This window comes from Phyllostomus discolor, chromosome 1, assembly GCF_004126475.2.
Source record: "Phyllostomus discolor isolate MPI-MPIP mPhyDis1 chromosome 1, mPhyDis1.pri.v3, whole genome shotgun sequence".
In the NCBI taxonomy this organism is placed as follows: Eukaryota; Metazoa; Chordata; class Mammalia; order Chiroptera; family Phyllostomidae; genus Phyllostomus; species Phyllostomus discolor.
Window position 1 is genome coordinate 102,547,690 of NC_040903.2, and position 23,725 is coordinate 102,571,414.

At 36.3% G+C, this 23,725-nt stretch overlaps 1 protein-coding gene and 1 pseudogene across 2 annotated transcripts in view; one reads left to right on the plus strand and one right to left on the minus strand.

Moving 5' to 3' along the window:
* The window catches only part of LOC114491449, a 52,430-nt pseudogene extending 46,562 nt beyond the window's left edge, over positions 1-5,868 (plus strand).
* Positions 1-23,725, minus strand: part of ARHGAP24 (Rho GTPase activating protein 24) — a 482,616-nt gene that overhangs the window by 196,425 nt on the left and 262,466 nt on the right. The window contains exon 1 of one of the 2 annotated variants that reach the window (XM_036026955.1): positions 1,172-1,815. The exons of the other annotated variant lie outside the window; for it this stretch is intronic. The gene's annotated coding sequence lies outside the window, so the exon portion shown is untranslated. Of the gene's footprint in view, positions 1-1,171; positions 1,816-23,725 lie in introns of those variants that run through there. 2 annotated transcript variants of the gene reach the window in all.

Here is a 23,725-nt window from a genome sequence, read left to right on the forward strand (position 1 = left end):
TAAAATAATTCTACAATGTGTATCCACAGGAGAATGCTGAGTAATTCAGAAAACATGAAATTAAATTTAGTTTCCTCTAGAGAGATATCAAAATATAGAGTGGATCTCAGAAAGTTAACTATCCCAAAATAGCCAAATTCTTTCTAAAACTTGTGGAGTTTTTAGTGATAACTTGAAAGCTTTCACTTTTTGCAAAGTCCACATGTATAGATCTCCTTAATTGGCTCTATTATTCATCTATTGACAAGCAGCAAATATTATAATATTAACTATCAAATCCCCCGGGAAAAGAGTGACACCCTGATAATAGGGTTACACCCTGATGATAGGGGTACAGAGTCCCTCTGTCCCCTCCACTGCCACTTAGGGCTATTCCCCTTTTGCTCTGAGACCCCCTCATATTTCGGTGATTTGAAGTCTTATGGTAAATGTCGCTCTTCTTAGGAATGTTGTTCCTTTAAAGTGGGTGAACTTAAAAGAGAAAATTTTCATTTAAAAAATAAAAAGCAGGTTTACCAGAATTTTTAAAAAAATAAATGTGAATGAAGGGAAGATAGGGTTAAAATAAGCAATTAAATACAGAAGCAACTAGAGGTAAAACCTCAAATCAAAAAGGTTTGATTTTGTGTATGTTTGATTTTGTGTATGTTTTCCAGGTCAGATCCCCGAAGCTAAGATGGAGTGAGTTACTTCCACCAAGTCAATTAAAGTGCCTGGAGCATCCCTGCCCAGGTCCTCTTATCTGATTGGCTCTACATTGGTTCTATACTTCAAATTGAAGGTACATTAACCTATCCCTCCCCCTCAGTCAAGAACATTCTGTACATTCTATAATGTTAAATCATCAACCCTCCTTATCCCACACAAACAATACACATAAAAACCTCCATGACAGAAGCAACAAAAGAACAAAGCTAAACTACGAACACTTTAAAATACAATAACGAGTTATCATTTGGCTCCTGAAAACATAACAAAATGAAATAAAATCCTATCAGCTTCAAATACCACAGCCACAAAACACCGTAGCTAAAAAAGCTAAGATATTTTAGAGTGTGCTTTCTCTCAGAATAGAGGTAAGGTGGAGAAAATAAGGTCAAACAACCACGGAATACTTGTGCCCAGAAACAATTGAACCCTGAAGGAAATTTCAGTGAGTGAAAAACAGTACCTTATAAGTAACTGGTCTTGTCTACTCACAGCTGTTTCCAGTGCCGACTCTTGTTTAACTGTCTACTGCCTTCAGTTTAAAGTTTATTCTTTTGACAAAAAAGTACGGAGCTTGTCTGGAAAATGCTGTTTGGACATAAATCATTCCTTTCAAAGTGGTGGTAGCTGTATTTAAGCTTTCTTGTAGAGAGGGATAAAAACTCTTCCTGTAGCTAATTTTCTTCCTCCTTTCCTTCAGAGTTAGTCAGTATCCTCCTATCCCATATATTGAAGAAAGACACAGAGAGGAGAAAAAAAAAAAACTTACTAGGAAATATACCTTAAATAATGTAGTATTTGAGCACTTAGAAAAAGGCAAAGAAAAAAGAGAAGAAATGGGGAAACATGGAAAGTACATCAGAGTCTTACGTGTAATTTAGTACAAATGCCTTCATTTTATAGATAAGGAAGCTGATGCCCAGAGAAAATATAATTTGTATAAAATCACTCACATGGCTAATTAGTGCCACAGCTAACAATAGAGACCAGGTTTCACAATTCACAATTCAATGCTCTTTCCACTACACTAGTGTACCTGAGGGGAAACAGTTTACCTTTTTCTCTGTATCCCTGTATATACCCAAATGAGTTCACAGGAAGCAGTGACAAAATTACAATATAAGAACCATCTGTTTCCAGAGAAAACATTTCCCTCCATTTTAAATTTAACACTGAACGTTTCCCTATAATGCCTAATTTCTTTGTATACTTGGGATATAATCTTTTTCTTTGCTGATTTCCCAGAATATTTTTTTAGTTTTGACTATTTATTTATTTTTATTTTTCAATTACAGTTTACACTCAATATTATTCTGTATTAGTTTCAGGTGAGTATCAAGTAGTTAGATAGTCATGCACGTTCAGGACAGTTTTGTGTGTCTCAGGAGTTGCCATTCTTCAGGGGACGTTAACATCCCTCAGTCCTTCCTGAGAACCCCTTCTGTAAGAGAGGCTGCTGCGGCAGGTGTGAGAGTCAGTCTTGAATAATTCTACCCAGTATCATTGATATGGTTACATGGCTCATGAACTAGAAACATGTTACTATTTCCACAAACCTCCACTTCTAATTTGTCAGGGGTTTTCTGTGTTTGCTTTTTTTTTTTGACTACTTATACAAGTTTATTCTGATTATTACTGATTATATACTTTGTTAAATAAAAGATAAGCAGTATAATGATTTTTATTTGCTGTCTTTCAGATTAAGTTTCCTACTTATATATGAAAATGTCATTTCCTCTAACTAAAGGGGTGATATCCTTAGATTATCTTTAAAATTTTTTCCTTTCTGCAAGTGTTCATTCATTCATTAATTCATGTATTTCACAAACTGAATATTTATAAACTTAGCTCATCCTCCCCTTGTGGAATATAATAACTGATAAGCAATAGCTTTTTAAGGGAAGTACATGATTTTCAAATAAAGTCAAAGGGATTAGATGGGAAGGCCAATTTTCTATAACTACCCTTTTATCGATCTTCACTCTTCAATCATGTGCCCAAAGTTCATTTGTATCCTATCCACTGAGTTGTCCACTCACAACAACATCCACCCTAGGTGAGGCACCAAAATAGGAAGTGGCCCAGATGGAAACTGCTCTGGTCACTATTAACCTTTCTGTCTGATCTGGTTCCTTAAAACACTGAAGCCAAATATACTTTACATGCTACAGTTCAAAGACACAATTAGAAAATGTTCAGGTTATTCAAGATGCATCTTCAAACTGTTACTCATTCTTTAGCTCAGAAATTCCCTGTTTGGTTTTGATATTTCTCATCTACTTTTAAGATCATGCTGTATCTACACTTGACCTCAATTTTTTTTGGCAGAAAGCAACATAATTTTGACCAAATAATTATAAAAGTATAATTTTTATAATGCTAACCAGATTTTTTGAAGTGTATTTTTCAAAATGTTGAATAATAGGTATTATATCAATTATCCAACATTAATAAGCAACTGAGATTCATAAAACATAAATGTTGAGAAAAAAATCTTGTAAAACCATACTTTGTGCCTTTTTGCCACAATGGCAGGACACTAATTCTTAATTAATTTCATCTAGTTGAGCTCTAGGTAAAAATACATACCCAAGATATTAACATCTACATTTACGCATAACACTAATATGTCAAATATCGTGGGAGTTTGGCACACTGATAGAAATTACTTGGCTTTACTAAGAGTATTCTGTATTTTTCTCGTACTTCTTAAACTTTACTTTTGATTTGAACATTTTGCCTTTTGTCTGTTAGGAGCAGCAGGAAGGAAATATGAGTAAAACCTTGAAAGAGAAGTGGGCTGTGAGGAGACACAGAGATTCAGACGGAATGAGTCAGGATGATTCAGGGTTGGTGAGTGGACTTAGGAAGGAAGGTGGAAGAGAAGTCATGTAGCAGCAGGCTGTTCAGAACAGAAGTGGGCTGAACCATAGACAATGAATTATAGGTACTGAATTAAAAAACCAAAGTCTCTCAAAATAGGTTAAACAAAGAAGGAACTAGCAATTTTGGTGACCAGTGCAAACAGCAGGAAATTGGCCCTCAAATGTACTTTGTAATTCATGACATGGTTCATTTCTACCCATTGCAAGGGAGGCATGCACTGTCAATATGTGAATTCAACACATTATAAAATAACTCAATGACATACAACCATTTTTTTTAAAAGTTTCTATATATTTAGCTCCAGGTTGCCCCGCATACTCTGGGTATGCTTTGGATTTCAGAATGTTTAGGTATTTTAGGGGAATACTTCCTGTGTTATGAAGGCTCGACCTGTGGTGTTGAATTTCACTGAGGGGAGAAGTACTTACAGAAGAGATGAATTCCAAGGCAGACTATATTAACACAGGCAAGACAGTTGGAATTCTCTAACTCTTGATCTCCTCCTCTCAGTTTTCACGTTTATAGTCACATTGAACGAAGGCTTTTACTAAGGAATCCCAGAGAGCAATTTTGTGATAGCAGTAAAGGGAAGTGACTGCATGAACAGCTAATGGATTATAATATTCTATGCTTGGGAGGAGATTTCTCACATGGAGGTTTTTAACAATTTCAGGAAACAAATGCACATAGTAATCTCAAGCATCAACTCTCTTAAATGAATTCGAGCACATATCTACTTTGTTGCCCATCTCCTTTCACGATCTATTCGCACAACAACCAGAGTGGTTATTCCTCTCTTCATATCCTCTAATGGTTTCCTTTCATTCCTTTGTTTCATACTCCCCAATGACTTCCCATCATTCCCCTGCTTCATCCCTACAATACTTTTCTACTGTTCTCAGTATAAATCCAAAAGCTCAATCATGGGTCCCTAGCCCCTGAATAATTTTACCCCAGTTTATCTTCCCTACTGATTTCCTAACCTGATAGTCAATGTGTCTACAATGTTCTTCCCTCATATCTTCTCAGGACTAGCTCCTTTTCAGTGCACAAGGCTCATCTCCAAAGATATCCCTCAGAAAGAAGACTTCTTGACCACTCTAACTAACCATCTTCTCCTCCACATATACTCACTCTCTACCCTATTTCCCTATGTTGATTTTTCTTCATAGCACTTACAACTATCCACAATTATCCTTGATTTTTTTACTTACTCATTTATTTAAATAGTTGGTTAGTTTAAATACATTTACTGTATCTCCTCTAGAATACATTTCATAAGATTGGAAGTGGCTTTCTGTCTGGCTGCAGCAATGAGATAATTCAAGATGGATGCTTACAAGCCATCCAGAAGCTACAGAAGAAGAAGCAGTTCAATGTGATGAGCTTACTTCTCAGGGTGCACTGCTGGTAGTACCTCCAGCTTTCGGAGCTCCACAGGGTCCTTCACCCCACCAGGCCTGATAAAGTGCACAGGCTGGGATACAAAGCCAAATGAAGTTATGTCATATATCAGATTCGTGTGTGCCATGGTGGCCACAAAAGCCCTGTTCCTAAGGATGTGACCTGTGGCAACCCTGTCCATCACAGTGCTAACCAGCTAGAGTTTGCCTGAAGCCTTTGGTCTATTGCTGAGGAGCAAGCTGGGCACTATTGTAAGGCTCTGAGAGTCCTGAATTCTTACTCAGTTAGTGAAGACTCCATATACAAATTCTTTGAGGTTATCCTCATTGATCCATTCCATAAGACCATCAGAATGAATTCTGACACCCAGTGGATCACCAAACCAGTCCACAAGCACAGGGAGATATGAGGGCTGACATCTTAGGGCCACAAGCTCCACCACACTATTGGTGGTTCTCGCTGTGCAGCTTGGAGAAGGCACACTACTCTCCAGCTCCACCATTACTGCTAGTATGTGTCATGTTTGTAAAATTCTTTCCTAATAGACAATTTGGAACAGTTGAAAAAAGAGATCGGAAATGCGTCAGAAGTTATAAATAAGATCAGAAGCATAAGATATAAGTTTTTAAAACCACATTACTCCCAGTGTTTAGAATACTGTCTACTATAAAATAGGCATTTGACAGATATTCCTTGAGTGAATTAATTATATTTCCTGCCTGTGTTACTACTCTTCAGTCAATAAAAATGAACATAAGTCTATAAACATGAAAGGCATAGATGAATCTACATCTGCAATGGACTTAACTCTGAAAATCTCCATGTGGCTTAGAGGGAGGCATCACAGGAAATAACAGCCCCCACGGGGCTGTAAGAATTTATATCTTGGCTTACAAGTTGCCTCTAAGCCCTTAACTTTGTTAACACAAAGATGAGAATACACCTCTGATTTCATAAAATATCCTGTATGGATATACGCACTCAACTAGATATATGATTACACTTACTAGAAGGTCCTAGGAACTTCCGGACATCTCTTTTTTTTCCTGAACTCTGTAGTAGTTGCCTTTATTGAAATAGCAGATATCCTAAAGCTAATTCTATTCTTTCCAGGTGGTTTCAAGAAATTGCTCTCAGCTGCCAACTCTTCAGGAGCAGAAGCTAAATCTTGGTATTCACAACATATGTTTTCTAAATGAAAAGGGGACAGACAAAATAATTTTAGAGAGGTAAGCTCACAGATAATTTAATCTCCCACCTCAATTCTCCTCCATACTGATGCAGAGCTCTCCAGTGAGCTATAAATTAGATTTCCTCTCCTATCTCATGTCCTACTGCTTCCTAATTACCTGTTCTAGTGAGTCAGCCTCTCTGGGTCCTGGGGCTCAGGCACATTGTAGGATAATGTGACTGGCTCAAAGCAGTCTGGGTCCAGCCACATAAGAAAAGTGGCTGTGTGATGGCAGGCAAAGAGGAAATGATTCTTTATTTGGAAGAAAATGACTTTCCCCAAGCAACAAAGCAGCTGTGGTCCTTAGGAACACAGGTAGAGGAAATTTCTGGACTGAACTCTCTTGATCCTCAGTGGTAAATAAAATAATTAGGATTATTCTTGAAAATAGTCACCTTTTTATGGTACTAAGTATATATTAATCTAAGTAGATAAGTGGCATTAATTTAGTTAATGAATCAATGCTACAAAAATTTATTGATTGTCTTCTATGGACAACCCTTGTGCTAGGTAATGATGTTTGTATAAATATTTCTTGTTATCTCATGGGATATCTTTTCTTTATCCAGAATACAAATTTCACCAGGAAAATAAGGTAAAATTCCTTCTTTCCTTCCATTCTTTTTTCTTTCTTTCCTTCCTTCAATTTCTTGAAGCCCATATGGATGAGTCCATAAAATGCACAATGCTTTGGTATAAAGAAAATGACAAAAATCCTGTATCAGGAAACTTACCCTTTGGAGGTAGAAGTTTATAGACTATTGAGGAGATTAACATGGGGTTATAAGAGTGTACATCAAAGAGCAGGAAATCAAGATGGGAATAGACCATAGAAGGCTTCCTTGAGAAGATGAAACCATGACACATTTTGAAAGCAGAAGTTGAAGGAGAGGATTAACATCCCAGGTAGGAGACAGGGCACCCTTGGATCACTTCAAGTATTTATCATGGAGCTGAAATGTAGAATAAAAGACACAGACTAATAGATAAAATATGCAGAGGAATATAGGCAAAAGCCAAGCTCAGGAATTTGGTTTTCATCCTGAAGGTAATAGGTAGCTACTAAAGTATTTTAAACGGGGGACATTTTGTTTTTAGAACGTTAAGTGGAGAAAGAATTTAGGGACAGGTGGTCTAAAGAACTATTTAAGAGGTTGTTACTTTATCCAAGTAAGATGCTGTGGTGGTCTGAAATTAGGTAGTAGGGCTTGAGAGACAGAGATGGACTTGAAAGATAGGTTAGGAAGGTGTGGGAAAGGCAAACTTACTTGCAAAATCTCTGTAAGATCATTACAGAAAAGTGTATCCCATATTAGAACTGCATGGAAATGTAGTAAGTCTTCATTATGTAAAAGACATTTTTCAAACTTCTGGTCAAGACGGAGGTGTAGGTAGACATGCTTCATCTCCTGGCATGACCACAAGAAGAATTACAACTAATGTCAAAACAAAAAATACCCAGGACTACCAGAAAGCTGAACTGTATGAAAGTCTAACAAATAAGAATTTAAAGAAGCCATATTCATCCAGACAGGTAGGAGGGGTGGAGTTTCAGAGTCAGGACTGGGTGGATGTGGTGTGACACAGAGAGGCAGCAGCGACGGAATGGGTGGTCCCATATTCACATGTGGTGGATAAAAATTAGGAGGGATACTCAGAAGACAGTGATCCCAGGCCCAGGCCAGGCCACATAGCCCAGGGTTCCAGCACCAGGAAGATAAAGCCTCAAAACTTCTGGCTGCAAAAACCAATGAGGGTTGGGGCAGTGGAAGAAACTGCCAGTTTCTCAGGAGAAGCTACATAAAGAGCCCTCACGGACTTAGAAAATTGCAAAACAACCCACTCTGGGAATCACCACCAGGGAATAGGCTAGAAGATACCAATTGCATATGGGAACTGGGTGGAGTGACAGAAAATGGGGCAAATGCCAGGAAAACCTACAGAAGCTAGGCAGTGGCATTCTCTCCTCTCTGACATCTCCCCCCACAGAGAGCCACAAAGTGCTGAAGCCGGTTGCCCAACCCTGGGGAATACCTAGGACTCCACCCCATACAACTTAACAGGTGTGCTAAGAGAGGGAGTCAAAGTACCTCCTAATACACAGAAACAAACACAGGGAGTCTGTCAAATTAAGGAGACAAAGAAATATGGCCCAAATGAAAGAACAGAACAAAGCCCCAGAAAAAGAACTAACTGAAACAGAGATAGCCAACCTATCAGATGCAGAGTTCAAAACACTGGTGATCAGGATGCTCAGAGAACTCACTGAATGCAGCAGAAACATAAAGGAAGAAATGAAGGGTACACTAAGTGATATAAAGAGGGATCCATAGGGAACCAACATTAAAGGGAAGGAAGCCAGGATTCAAATTAACGATTTGGAACATAAGGAAGAAATACACATTCAACCAAAACAGAATGAAGAAATAATAATTTTAAAAAATGAGGAGAGAATAAGACTATGGGACATCTCCAAAAATGCCAACATCTGAATCATAGGGGTGCCAGAAGGAGAAGAGGAAGAACAAAAAATGAAAACTTATTTGAAAAAATAATGACAGAAAACTTCCCCAATTTGGCAAAGGAAATAGACATACAAGTCCAGGAAGCACAGAGAGTCCCAAACAAGTGGGACCCAAAGAGGAACACACCAAGACACATCATAATTAAAATGCCAAAGTTTAAAGATAAAGAGAGAATCTTAAAAGCATCAAGAGAAAAGCAGTGAGTTATCTACAAAGGAGTTCCATAAGACTATCAGCTGATTTCTCAAAACAAACTTTGAAGACAAGAAGAGACTGGCCAGAAGTATTCAAAGTGATTAAAAGTAAGGACCAACAACCAAGACTACTCTCTCCAGCAAAGCTATCATTTAGAATGGAAGGGCAGATAAAGGGCTTCCCAGGCAAGGTAAAGCTAAAGGAATTCATCACCAAGCCATTATTACATGAAATGTTAAAGGGACTTCTCTAAGAACAAGAAGATGACCAAAATGATGGACATTAAAATGACAAGAAAGTTATAATTATCAACAGCTGAATGTTAAAAACAAAACCAGAAAAAGCAAACAACTAGAACAGGAACAGAATCATAGATATGGAAATCATTTGGAGGGTTATCATCTGGGAGAATGGGAGAAAAGGTGCAGGGATTAAAAAGTAGGTACAAAATTGACAAGGGGATGTTAAGAATAGGAAACAGAGAAGCCAAAGAACTTATATGCAGGACCCACGGGCATGAATTAAGGGGGTAACTGCTGATGGGAAAGGGGGTACCAGGTAGAAGGGGCAAAAGGGGAAAATTGGGACAACTGTATAGCATAATCAATAAAATATAGTTTAAAAAGACATTTTTCATAAATGCTCTCCATTTACAAATGGGGAAGCTGAGGCACAAGAAAGAGTGATAGCAGAATTTGACTCATATCCATCTGATTACAAAGGCCTTATTCTTTACACTAAATTTCTCTTGGAGAACATAAATTTTGAACACCTTTTAAATCTTGTGTGACTGGGCTCAAAGAGATTAGAATATAATTTAGCTGTATTTTAAGGGATTCCTTAGGCGGAACTGCTTAGATTTTTTAGGTATACACATGTGCAGATTTGAGGTCCAAAGCACAAACAATTATATTTGTGCTGTTTCTGTGGAACTACATGTTGAACTACCCTGCAAAACACTAATCCTTCATGAAATTCCTCTACCATTTAACTTTGGAAGATTTATTTATACTCTATATTAGGACAGCCAGTTGAAACCAAAATAAAAGTGGACTTGGCAGGTACCCAGGTTCAATCAAGTCCAATATTGAGTTTTGAGTAGAAGAAAGTTTGAAAGAAAAATCAGTTTCAATGAATCTAGGAGGGCAAGAGGTGAACTCTTAAGACATTGAAAAAAGAAAGAGATAGACATAGCTCCAACAGGAAACAATGCTGAGATTTGTCTTAAAGTTGGAATAGGAAAATTCCTTCTCTAGTGTAATTTATATCTGCTGTGGGTAGGGTAGCCATATACTTTTGTTCAAACCTTGACTCTTTGAGAGTAAAGGAGGTACTTTTATTAATTACAGTGAGATAGCAGATAAAAACCAGGACTCTTACAGGCATACCTGGATATATACCACCCTACCTACAGGTTGGCATTAAACCTGACCTTCAGATGATGAAAGTATCAAGAGTGAGGTCATAGGTCTTAGAGTAACTGGCTTTTAATGGGAAGCAAGACAAATAAAGTCAGAATTCTTTTACAACTTGGACTAGGTGCTCAATAAGCGGCCAGATCAACTGAACCACTGGGATATATTAATTATTTTAGTTTTACATTTTTAAAAAAGATTTATTTATTTATTTATTTATTTATTTATTTTTAGAGAGGGAAGGGAGGGAGATAGAGAGAGAGAAACATCAATGTGCAGTTGCTGGGGTTATGGCCTGCAACCCAGGCATGTACCCTGGCTGGGAATTGAACCTGCGACACTGGTTCGCAGACCGAGCTCAATCCACTGAGCTATGCCAGCCAGGGCCAGTTTTACATTTTATTTTATTAAAATTTAATACAGAGCAATGAAAAAGACTTCATTTTAAGACAGTTACAGATAAAGTATCACTGTCTAATCTCAAATAAGCTAACATATTCACGTAAACATTTTGGCTATAAACTATATTGGTATAGATGGATGCTCCTGGCTATTTTGATTATTCAAAAATAAGCTTTACTTTTTAATATATTAACCATCAGTGAGTCAATATTAATAAACACCAAACTGAGTCAAATTTTAATCCACTCTCATGCCCACACCTGAATTCTTGTCTAAGATAGACACATCTTTCCTTATATGGCAAGGTTCCTTACTAAACTAGACCAAGGAAAGGATGAGCATATATAAACAACCAACATTCCCAGGAATAGATAGGACATAAGCCAAAATTAAATAGGTTTCCAATTTTGGTTCTATCAGCAACTAGCTGTTTGACATTGGACAAAACAGTTCACTCCACTGGAGCTTAGTTTTCTCTTACATAAAATGAGAGAATTTAGTAAGATTACCTCAGAGGTTTAGTCAGATGTGAAATTTAACTGTTATCTAAGATAATTATCTCACATACATTTTAAAATTGCTCAAGGTTTATTTATCTGTGAGGATGAGGATGATATCTGTTGCATCATAAAGAAATTTAAACAGCCAGTTATTGACGAAAGAACTGTTTAATAGTAAAAATGATCATGATTTTTTTAAGACTTCCAAGAATACAAACATAGGCAATGGAAGACATTTCATTTTATTTTTAGCATATACTAGAAAGACTATTAGGATTTTCTTAGGGGAAATGTCATCAGATGTAAAATGCTAAGCCATACTGTGCTTAATAATTTTTAAATAGTAGTAAGCTTCTTGGAGCTCCCAAAACACACTGAAGGTCAAACTTCCTAAGTTTATACAGAAAAAGATTTCCTTCAGAAGTGTGAAGCTGCTTCCCTGTGTTGTCATTTCTTACAAGTAAAGAATGAATCCATATTTATAAGACAGAATGTTGGAAATGATTAGAGGAGGCACCTTTCTGGTCTTAATCTTTGACAAGCTCCTAGACACACAAGCATGGTTAAAAATAATGAAAACAAATTGCCCACTGATCCTGTGCCATTCAGCCTCAGGGTTCAATGCAATCAAATACAAGGAAGGGGACTTTTTCCTCATATTATTTTGATTCCTTTTTAATACAGAAGTAATATATTTCCTTATAAAATATAAACAGTGAGAAATTACATAATGTAAACTTTAATTTTCTTACCCTCTGAACCCTCACCATACTCTCCTTAAGAATTAATCACTCTCAACATTTTATGATACATTCATGCAGGTTTATGTATATATGTATGTACATATATATCTATTTATCTATCATCTATAACTATCCACAAATCTGTATATCTAATGCACACACATGTAGATCTACAAATGTTTTTGAAAAAAATGATCTTCCTGTACTGCAATTTTGGCACAGTCATTAAACCTAGTGATTTGTATAGCCTAGCCAACAAACACAGTAATAAATGTGTCCCCTTTCCCGTCATAAAATCTCTCCTCCATCTTTAAACCCCTGGGCCTATCTGTGCAACTTATCAGATGACAAAAAAAAATTTGCAGTGATATTTTTACTAGCAATCAAGATGCTTAGCAATGAGTACCTATTCAATGTTTGCTGATTTGAATGAATGGGTGAATTACATCAAGGACCTGAATCTCATTCATGAGGGTAAAGCTGCCAGGAAACAGCCATGTGTGACTTGACATCCATAGTATCCATCTCTGTTTTTATCAAATTGAATTTTTGAATGTGTCTTAATCATTGCTTTGTGTGGGGATGGCTGTTTCAAACTGAATACTGTATTTTTCATCATCATTATATGACCACTAAGCAATAAAAAGTCTGACTTGAATAGATTCCCCTCCTTCATCATAAATTGGTCTCTGTAGTGTCTCCATCATTTTAATCAACACTTTGTTGGATTTATCAATCCCAGTATCTTTGTTGAATTTATAGTATCTGGTGAAAAAAGTCAACACATTTCCCACAGTCTTTCTATAAAACATACTATAAGCCAGCATTTAGCCTGCAGTTATTGAACCAGTAAGCTAATCACTGGCAGTTTTAGCCTATCCAGAAAATAATTTTATTTTTCTTAGAAATTTTAGTCAGTATATTCTTTATGTTTTCATCCTTGAAACTACATTTGATAGTCCCTTGGTCTTGCAATGAACTTCAGCTGTTAGTATTTTTTCCTCACAAGATTCAGCGAGTCTATCATTGCCATGTTAGTCATATCTTCCTAGGAGAGACTATATGCATGTGTATTTCAGTCACGAGGAGAGGTGTCATCAGAATTTGCTGTGGAATGTTAGAGTGTTTCTATTATTCAAATTCAATTTGTTATTGATAAGTAGATGATATTTAAAGATATAAGACAGATGGGACTGCCAAAAGTAACAATGTAGTTAGGAAAGATGAATAAGTACTGAGACCTGGGGCACTCCAATGAAATGTTAGATGTATTAGTAGTGTATGAACAGGGATTAAATATACTTGCATGAGGATATGTTGTTCAGTGAAAAACTTTGGAGATGCCTGTTTTCACTCAGTTGAATGTGGTAACAGAAATAACTGTGCAAGTGTAGAATGTCTATGACAGAATGAGTGAGTCATCATCGTATTTTTAAAACTTTTATTTCTGGCTAATTTCAAATTCACAGAAAGATTTTAAGAATACTACAAACAAAACCTATATACAGTCTACCCTTATTTACTAATTCTATCTATCAAACTAGGTATATGCGTATCGTTTTTTTTGAATCATGTGAGTTAGTTGGAGTTATTGTACACAATGTATACTTCCTAAGAGCAAGGATATTTTTGTCCATAGCTTCAGTATAATTTTCAAAATTATGAAATTTAACATTGATACAATATTATAATCTACTCCACAGTCCTTACTCAAATTTCTAAATTTTCTCACTAATGCATTTTAGAGCTACTAATTCTCCACTTCAGGCTCCAATCAATAGTCACACATTACATCTGGTGTCATTTTTCTATATTCTTTTTAACATGGAACAGTTCCTCAACCTTTTTTTAAATTTGTATTGATCTGGAAATTTTTAGAGAGTACAAGCATATTACTTTATAGACTGTCTCAGTTTGGATTTGCTTACTATTTTCTCATGATTAGATTCAGGTTATGCATTTTTAGCAGAAAAGCCAGAGAAGTGATATTGTGTCCATCTCAATATGTCATATCGTGCACGGTGTCAGACTGCCTTTTTTTGGTTTTATTTTTTCATTTTTAATGTTTTATTGTTTGTGCCATTACAGATGTCCCATTTTCCCCCTTTGCCTCCCTCCACCCAGCCTGCCCCCCACTTCCACAGTCAATCCCCATACCATTGTCATGTTCATGGGCCCTTCATGTATGTTCTCTGATTAATCTTATCGATATTGATGAAGTGAACTTTGTTTCATTTTTTATCATACTCTCACTTAGTAGTTTTAGCATCATTGATTATTTCCTAATTCTTTCCATTGTTTCTATATTAGCTGACACTCTATTGTAAGAAAGAGCTTTCTCATCACACAAATTTACTTATATAGATCAATACAGTATAAATTCATGATTTTTAAAATTTTATTGAATTGAAATTATTTGATTAGTTCAATCCAATTATTTTATTATATACTTTATTTTTAAAAAAGGTTTATTACTTACAAGTCCTGGAAATTACGTGGCACACCTAGGAAGGCACCACAAAATCACAAGTAGAAAGATAGAATAGTCCTTGGCTTCTGCTTTTATTGGGGTCAAGGATGGAGCCTAAGGAATTTAAAGCATGGCAAGAGGATCAACAAGCAGCCAAAATAGTCAGGGATTGAAATCAAACAAGGTCTCTAAAACAAAGGAGTGGTGGGGGCTGCTTTTTTATTATTTACTTTAATACTTAATTTATTTTAGATTTAGCCAGTGGGAGGCTGGCTTATGTGTCCTTTTGCTATGTCACTATCATTCTTTGAGTACTTCCTTAATTTTAGGCTTTGTTATGTTTCCTTTTCTACTATTCTCACCTTGATTTATTTTAATGGAGAATGGCACTAGAAACCAAGTGCCGAACGTTGGAGAAGTTGCTTCTAAACCCTCTCGCCAGAGCAACTAATGAACATTTATATATATATATGTGTATACACACATTATATCATTTAATTTTTTTAATCATATGTTTTAAGTTTTGACAATATAATTGAATTCTTGGGTTAATAATATGGGAGATTATCATATACATTTCCTCTCATCTCTCCACCTTCTCCTACTTTTATGATATAAAATACTGACAAAATAATAAGGTTATATCTGCTTTCTGCTCTATAGACTTATTTTTGCCAGTTGTTTAATGTTAGTCTCATAGTTACATTAATTCAATGTCACTGTGAGAATTTTACCATATATTCCCATTCCCAAGTTTTTTATTTGATTCATTTTTGGTTTCATGAAATTCACATTTGAGTAATTTTTTCAACAGTGGTATTGTATAATTGCAGCTCCTACTGGACACATTTTCATTGTTATCACTTTGTTATTCTCAGAGTTGCACTGTCTTGTGGCACTCAAAATTGCTTTGAAGAAGCCTGAGGTAAGTATGGTTTTCCCCCTTTCTACATAACTTGATTTTATCACCTGAATGCCAGCAAAATGTTTTCTTTTCCCTTAATGTTATAGAATGAGGATATGTTCCGATACTTATGTTTTATGTCAATTTGATGCTCTCATTTAATCTGCAGATGCAGGTACTCCTTTTACTCCACTTTTTTTTCTTTCATTATGTCTTTAAATATTTTTCTTAGTCCATGTGTTGGTGTTTGCACTTAAGGATAGCAATTAGTTTCTTTTTGTTTACCATTTTTTGGAAATTATTCTAATTTTTGTGTCTCCCTTCTGCTTTCACAGCCATTTCTTCCTTCCTGCCAGTGATTTCATCTGCTGTTCTTTATATCTTTCTTGATTCTAGCTTATTTGTATAAATTTATAAAGGTCTTTTTCAGTGCTCAATTTATCTCTTAACTCAGAATTTTTTTTCTGTTGTTTTATTTTTCTGTCTTTGAGCTCACATCTATGGAATTCATGGTTTCTTTAGGTAATGCATTTTCTTTTATAATGCCTCGCATTGTGTACTTGTGGAGGACTTTAGATTGCTACCTTGTTTTTAATCCTCTCTTAGATTTTTTTCAATCTGTATTTAATTGCTATTCTCATTTGTTCTCATCTTTTTAAAAGCATTTTATTTTTATTGTTGTTGTTTTATTATAGTATGGTTGCAGGTTGTTCTGCGACTTCACTTCACTTTGTTCATGGTCAGCACAGCAGCTGTTCTAACAGTTTCTTCTCGAAGTCTGTGAGGGGGAACCTCTTTGGCACCCTTCCTGCCTCGTGAGAACACTGTTTATCTTTCCTGCAGAGGAAAGGCGATTCTTCAGGTGTTGGTAAATTCTTTGGCTGTACCCTCAGAATATCTTAAGATTTTCAACTTTAGAGCAGCAGTTTATTTCCTCAGCAGAAACTTGCAAAGAATAAACAAAAATTAATAGGATAATAGGCATCACAGCATTACATATACAAACATGTACAGCCTTCTCCAGTCACATCAGATCATCACTTTTCAGACAAAAACAAGGATAACAGAGTTTAACCCCTACCAAGAATGTCATGGTTTAGGAAGAGCCTCTTTTTCTTTCTATAGTTATATCTGACATTTGATACATCCGCTCGAAATACTTTACCACTGCTCCAACTAAAATATGATATTGAAATTTGAAAATATTTTTTCTCTCCTTTAATGACTCGCCCCTCTATAGAAATCTATATGCCAAAAAACAGATGTCATTTTTCTTCTTCCCTCCCAGGTACTGAGGTTGGTGTTGTTGAGATGCTCTGTTTAAGTCTCCAGTACTTTTGGTGTATGTGGACATGCCTTCTTCCCCTTCTACAGGAATGCTGTAAAGTGTGCTAGGGTGTCAGAGCACATAATAAAGGTGATGAGGCATTCATGTGTGAGTGCATGAGTGTGAGTGTGTCATGGTCACAGAACGCATGTATAACAAACATGTAAAAATTGTAAAAAACACATATCTCTATGGAAATGGATGTTTAGAAGTAAGTACTGCAAACTGGAAAAATATTTAAATTTATTCAGACTCAAAACATTAAATATTATTGGAAGAAAAGCTTGTAAGAATCAACTCACCATTTAAAACTATTTGTTAAGCATTAAAATTGTAAGAAAGTTTTTGACTTTGAGAAGTAGAAGAAAAGTAAGTGGACCCAGTGTAGTTTGCCTTTTCAAGTTAGAGCTAATAGATGACCTTAGTGATTTCTTGTCTATCAGGAGGCACTCAGCATAAGTGGAAAATTTTTGCATTTTTTCTTATTTATGTTTCTGTCCTAGGAGATTTTTCTTTTGTTTTTCACATGCTATGTTTCTTTGTTTGTGGTCCTTGGTCATACAAGAACAAGTACATGGTCTGCCTGCAGACACAGAGCCATACAAGGATGGACTTCTTAGTCTTTAACAAGACATGATCCCCTGGGGATCTATCAGAAAATACAGATTCTGACTCTGGCTCTAGGATGAGGATGGAGACCTGAGAATTTGATTTTCTACAATACAGCTCATCAGAGGGTTACACATTGAGTGACAAGGGATCTGCATGCTACTGATTTTAAAAGAATGGTTCAATTTTAAGGACTTAGAGGTACTGCAGTGGCCAAGGAACAAGGAGGTCTCAGTGCATTAAACTGTATTCCTGATCTCCATACAGGTACAATAGATTCCAAAATCTTCAAATATTTTATTATTCTCTCCTTCTCAATCTTCTTTTCTTCCTCTTTTCCTTCCTTCCTTCCTTCCTTCCTTCCTTCCTTCCTTCCTTCCTTCCTTCCTTCCTTCCTTCCCCTCTCTCTCTCTCTCCTTTCTCTCTTTTTCTGTCTTCACTTACCCCAGCCCCCACCCTCCTCTCTACTTCCTTCTTCTATAAATAAAAGGATGGCTGAATGACAATATTCAGAATTAGGAAATGGGGACATCATTTTTATGACCTTTCCCTCCAGGGCTTTAAATATTTTGATTTTGCATTATCATTGTTGATGTTATTTTAGGCTGAAAACAGACTGCAAAGTACAAGAAATCTGACTCAACAGTAAAGTGCAGCTAATCAACATTTTTAATGTTCATGCCAACTATAATCTATAATTCATAAGGGAGAATAAAACCAAATATATACTTCAAAACAGCAACCCAAACACAAAAGGTAATTCTACATTATTGGTGTAAATTTATTTCTGCTCTCATCTCAACTATTCATTACCAAAAAAATAATGCTATACTTGAAATTTCCTGTTTCAGAAGAGCATGGCCACTGATTAAAAAAAAAAAAACATGTAGTTTTCCCTGGCTGGTATGGCTCAGTGGACTTCGTGGTGGCCGGCAAAGCAAAGGGCCACTGGTTTGATCCCCATTCAGGGCACATGTCTGGATTGCTGGCTGGGTCCCTGGTAGGGAGTGTGCAAGAGGCAACCACACATTGATGTTTCTCTCCCTATTTCTCCCTCCCTTCCCCTCTAAAAATAAATAAATAAAATCTCTTTTAAAAAGTATTTTCTATCTGGAAAAGTTAGTCTCTGTCTTTCAGACCTAGAATTAGATAGGTTTTCAAGATAAGCTTTCAGTTTTTGTGATAAACAACCATACCCATTCTTATAACCTAATCCCACTATTTTCCCTAGTTATTTTGCTAGTTTTTGTCCTTATGAAACTGCAAATACATAATAATTTTTATTTAATTATGTTTTCTTAATGTATCAGAAGCTTGCTAATAAAAAATAGATGTTCACAGTTCTTTATTTAAACTGCTATTCTGCTTAGAGACCTACACAAACGTGAAAACACTTTTCCCCTTAAGAATTTTTCTTCCACTCCCAAATCTTTTTAGATATGTTCCTTACCATATCTTTTGACCCATTTTTTTCTGTTGCTTATTTTCTAAACATTATTTATTCTGAATGATAGCATTTGTGTGCTCTGAACTAAGTCTATGATCCATTGGAAACAAATCTTCAGTATTCCACTCACAATCATGTTCTATTATTCCACTCACTACACATCATAAACAGGATTATTATCAAAACAGCCTTACTGCCCTGGCTGGCGTAGCTCAGTGGATTGAGCTTGGGCTGCGAACCAGTGTCACAGGTTCAATTCCCAGTCAGGGTACATGCCTAGGTAGCAGGTCATGACCCCCAGCAACTGCACATTGATGTTTCTCTCTCTCTATCTCCCTCCCTTCCCTCTCTAAAAATAAATAAATAAAATCTTTTTAATAAACTTATTTTTAAAAAATTTAAAAAATAACAGTCTTACCAAATTAAGTTAAAAAGCACAGTTTTAAATAATAGCTACCTTTCACTAAACTCCTCTTTTTCTGGAATGTGTAGTATATTCAATTTAAAAGTTAACTTTCTCTTAAACATTAGCTCAGAAATTAAAACTTAAGGTTTGAGTCCTATGTTGTCACTCATTAAAAGCCTAAACAAACACTCCTTTTCTTTTGTATGGAAATAGATTCATATCGTATCTTTGACAGTTAATTAGCTATTTGGGCCAACAGGCAAAGTTCTCTAGGTCTTCCCTACGGTAACACATGCCTTTCACGGGGCAACAAGTTGAGTGTTTATTTAAATATAAATTCAGGCAGAAGTAGTATGAGCTTTCTGAATTGGAAAGTACTAATGAGGGAGGAGCTGTATAATGAGAGATTCTTGACAATAACAGTAACAGAAAAAAGGATGTAATACTTATGCCACAGCAAAATTGCTAACATAAAATGTCTCCATCCTTGTGAGCTTTCAGAAAGTGCTTATTTAAAGAAAAAGAATAAAAGTAAGAAAATGTCCTTGGTTTCTCCTCTACATTAGCTGCTGATAGAAAACAACTACCCTAGGGCCTGGAGAAAGGGAGAAGAATGCACCTGTAGTGTCTGCACACAGCTCGACACTAGAATAACCAACCTCAGAGTCAGGTCTTGCTTCTCAATCAATACCAAGGGCTGTGGTTAAAAGAGCTGCATCAATCAGTGCTTTATCTGGTAAATGATATCAAAAGGGTTATCTCTACACAAAATGAAAAGGTCACTAATCAAATTGCTAAGACTCCCTCACATTACTATTGTTCATTGATTGTTGAACTGCCCCTGTTTTGAATCCCCCCCCCCCCTTTTACTGGATTGATTATTGCAGGGGAGAACAGTAATAAAATGTTTTCTCCTAAGAGCCCTTACACTGGACAGAAAAGTGGATCTCTTCAACATATCTCTTTATAATAATATATATAAAATTAAGGATGAAGAGGTATAAATTAAAGAAAAATTAAAGAGAAGAAAATCTGGCTTAGAGATATCTTGGTAGTACAAAAATGACCATAAATAAAGTTTTCAAGTTCTGGCCAAGAAGGAGGCATAGGTGGAGACCCTTCTCTTCCTCACACAACCAAAAGGAGGATAACAACCAATCTGAAATCAATAAAAAAAGTGCCAGAAAATCAAACTGCATGGAACTCTGACAACAAAGGAATTAAAGAAAAACTTAACCAGAACAGCCAGACCAGTAAGGTGGTGAACCCTGCGGGCTGACTCAGAAAAACCACACGGGGGCGACCTTGGGGGCAGGGCTGGCTGCTGAGCTCAGCAGGCTACATGTGAGGGGCTGACTTAAGGGGATTCAGAGGTGGCTGTGGGTAGGAGAAGCTCCCAGTGTCACATGAGAGTCTGCTGAAAAGTATACTAGAGGTGAGCAGGAGGGGTGCACTCTTCCCTCTCTGGCCCCTCCCCTATAGGCAGCACCACATTTCAGCAAAGAGGGTTACCCGTCCTGGGTGAATGCCTAAGGCCCCACTGCCTTGCAACTTATCAGCTGCACCAAGACAGAGCAATATGGCCCAAATGAAAGAACAGAGTAAAGCCTCAGAAAGAGAGCTAAGTGAGGAGAAGATTGCCAACCTATCTGATGGAGAATTTAAAGCCCTGGTAATAAAAATACTCATAGATATGATTGAGCTTGGTCAAAAAATGAAAAAAAAAAACACAAAAAAACAAATGAAGGATATCCAAAGTGAAATAAAGCAGACTGTTCAGGGACCAACAGTGACAGGAAACTAGGACTCAAATCAACAATTTGGAACAAAAGGAAAAAATAAACATCCATCACAATGAAGAAACAAGAATTTGAAAAGTGAAGAGACTCTTAAAAACCTCTGGGACAACCTGAAGCATTCCAATATCCAAATCATAAGAATACCAGAAGGAGAAGATGAAGACCAAGAAATTAAAAACTTATTTGAACAAATAATGAAAGAAAACTTCTCCAATCTGGCAAAGGAAATAGACTTCCAAGAAGCCCAGAGAGACCCAAAGAAGTTGGACCCAAAGAAGAACACACCAAGACACATCATCATTAAGTTACCCAAGATTAAAGATAAAGAGAAAATCTTAAAAGAAGCAAGAGGAAAGGAGAGAGTTATCTACAAAGAAATTCCCATTAGACTGTCAATTGATTTCTCAAAAGAAACCTTGTAGGCAAGGAGAGGCTGGAAAAAAGTATTCTAAGTCCTGAAAGGCAAGGACCTACATCCAAGATTATTTTATCCAGCAAAGCTTTCATTTAGAATGGAAGGGCAGATAAAGTGCTTCCCAGATAAGGTCAAGTTAAAGGAGTTCATCATCACCAAGCCCTTATTATATGAAATGTTAAAGGGACTTATCTAAGAATGAGAAGATAAAAAATATGAACAGTAAAATAACAAACTCACAACTTTCAACCAATGAACCTAAAAGAAAAGAAAAACAACAAAAACAAAAACTAAGCAAACAACCAGAACAGGAACAGAATCAGAGAAATGGACATCACATGGAAGGATTTCAGTGGGGAGGGGGAAGGGAAGAATGGGGGGAAAGGTACAAGAAAGAAAAAGCATGGTTAGTAGGCATAAGGTAGACGGGGAGAGATAAAAAGTGGAAGTGGTATGGGAGATAGAGGACCCAAAAAACTTATATGTACAACCCAAGGACATGAACAAAGTGGGGAAATGCTGAAGGGTTGGGGGGCAGGGCAGAGGGGGATAGAGGGGAGAAAATTGGGAAAACTATAATAGCATAATCAATAAAAATATTTCTTAAAAAGACATTGAAGTGGATGACAGTAAAATAGAAAAATAAGTTTTCAAGAAACCCTCAGTATTGTTAGGATTCTGCATGGCATGATATATGCTAAATTCTATAGTTTTCAAAAAATTGCAAATCAATTTCCTCACAGATCTTAAAATTTATTAGAAGAGACAGGAAATGAACATTCGAAAAAATAAAGTGTGATGTATACTCTGATATGGAAACCACATAGGATGCTGACTTGTGGATTTTGCATACAATGTTAATGTAAATATCAATCCTATTTATTGCTGTTTTTACATTTTGTCAACATTTTTAGCATGGAAGACTCTAGCTTTGTCATGCTTGGTAAGAAAATGCAAGTTCGTGATAGTGCTTAGATGGTATGTTATTAACTACATCACAAACTTCCGAAAATGTAAAAATGTCACCCCATCAGTAGCAATATTTCAGTATTGCTAAAAAAGAAGGTTTTAACACATGCTCTTCTTTAAAAATAAATGAACAGATAAACCAACCAAGTATAAATGACTGAGTAATCCTGGACTCCTTGCTCTGCCACGTGAAGGCTCTTGGCCCCTTCTTTCCCACCCTGCTGTTTGGTTAGACATCGCCCCTCACCGTCAGGCCTCTTCTATCATTAGTTCATTGTTCTTGCAAATAATATTACATGGGATATAATTTGGGTTTGCTGCATTTCAGTGTTTCCCTAACATAAGAAAATAATGCTCTGGCCATCATAGCAAAATGCCAGTGATTTATATCACAAACGAGTACTATACTGCATGCTTTGTCAGAACTAAGTAACTGCATCATATCAGTCCACTGGAATACTGACTTCCCGAAACTGTAAAACACCAGCATCTGGCAGTGGGTATATGTTCAAAATACTGGTATCATAGTTGCAAGAATCAGAAGTGACTCCTTAAAAATATTTTATTTTAGATAATAGGAAAATCAGTTATTCAAAAGAAGACAAGCTATTAGAGCATTAAATTTTAAATATGTACTTTAAAAAAATCATAGTTATTCCAAGTCCTATACCATGTCATCTTGGTTTTTTTTCTTTAAAAACAAAACAAACAACCCCCCCCCCCCGGTATTTCTAAACTTGTTGACCTTCCCAATTCTGCTGATTTAACCAATGATATAGAGAGTAAATCTATTTTAGGCACATAAGAATTCTTTGCATAAGTGTAACAGGACATCGCTTTCATCTCTTTTGGTGGGCCTGCTGTTGGAGCAACTTCTGGTGAGAGAAGAGGGCTTTGAGCTGTGCGTGAAAGCCTGATCTTTGGAGTCAGACACATCAAACCAATCTCAGCTCATTTCATGGGGTACATGACATTGGGTTTGTGGGGATTTTAACCTTTTGTTTCCCCATACTTTCCTGATTTGTAAAATAGAGATAATCTATCTCACAGATTTGTTTGAAGGAATAATTTAGATAAAATATGCAAAGTACTTAGCATTGTCACTTTTAAAGAAACCTTAGTTTTATTGATAATAATATTTGTTCATTTGTGTTAACCAGGTCTGGGACAGAGAAGCTTGAGAGAAATGGAAGGCTGGCAGCAGGGCATCCTATTTTTTCCCTCAGATCCTTCATTTGACCACCTTCTCTTCTTTCCTTGTCATTCTCATAGAAAAAGCACTGTAAGATTTTCTGAGCATGAGACAAATGCTCAAAAAGAGTAAAATTTAGTGGATATTTATAATTGCATAATGTAATTTCTACATAAAA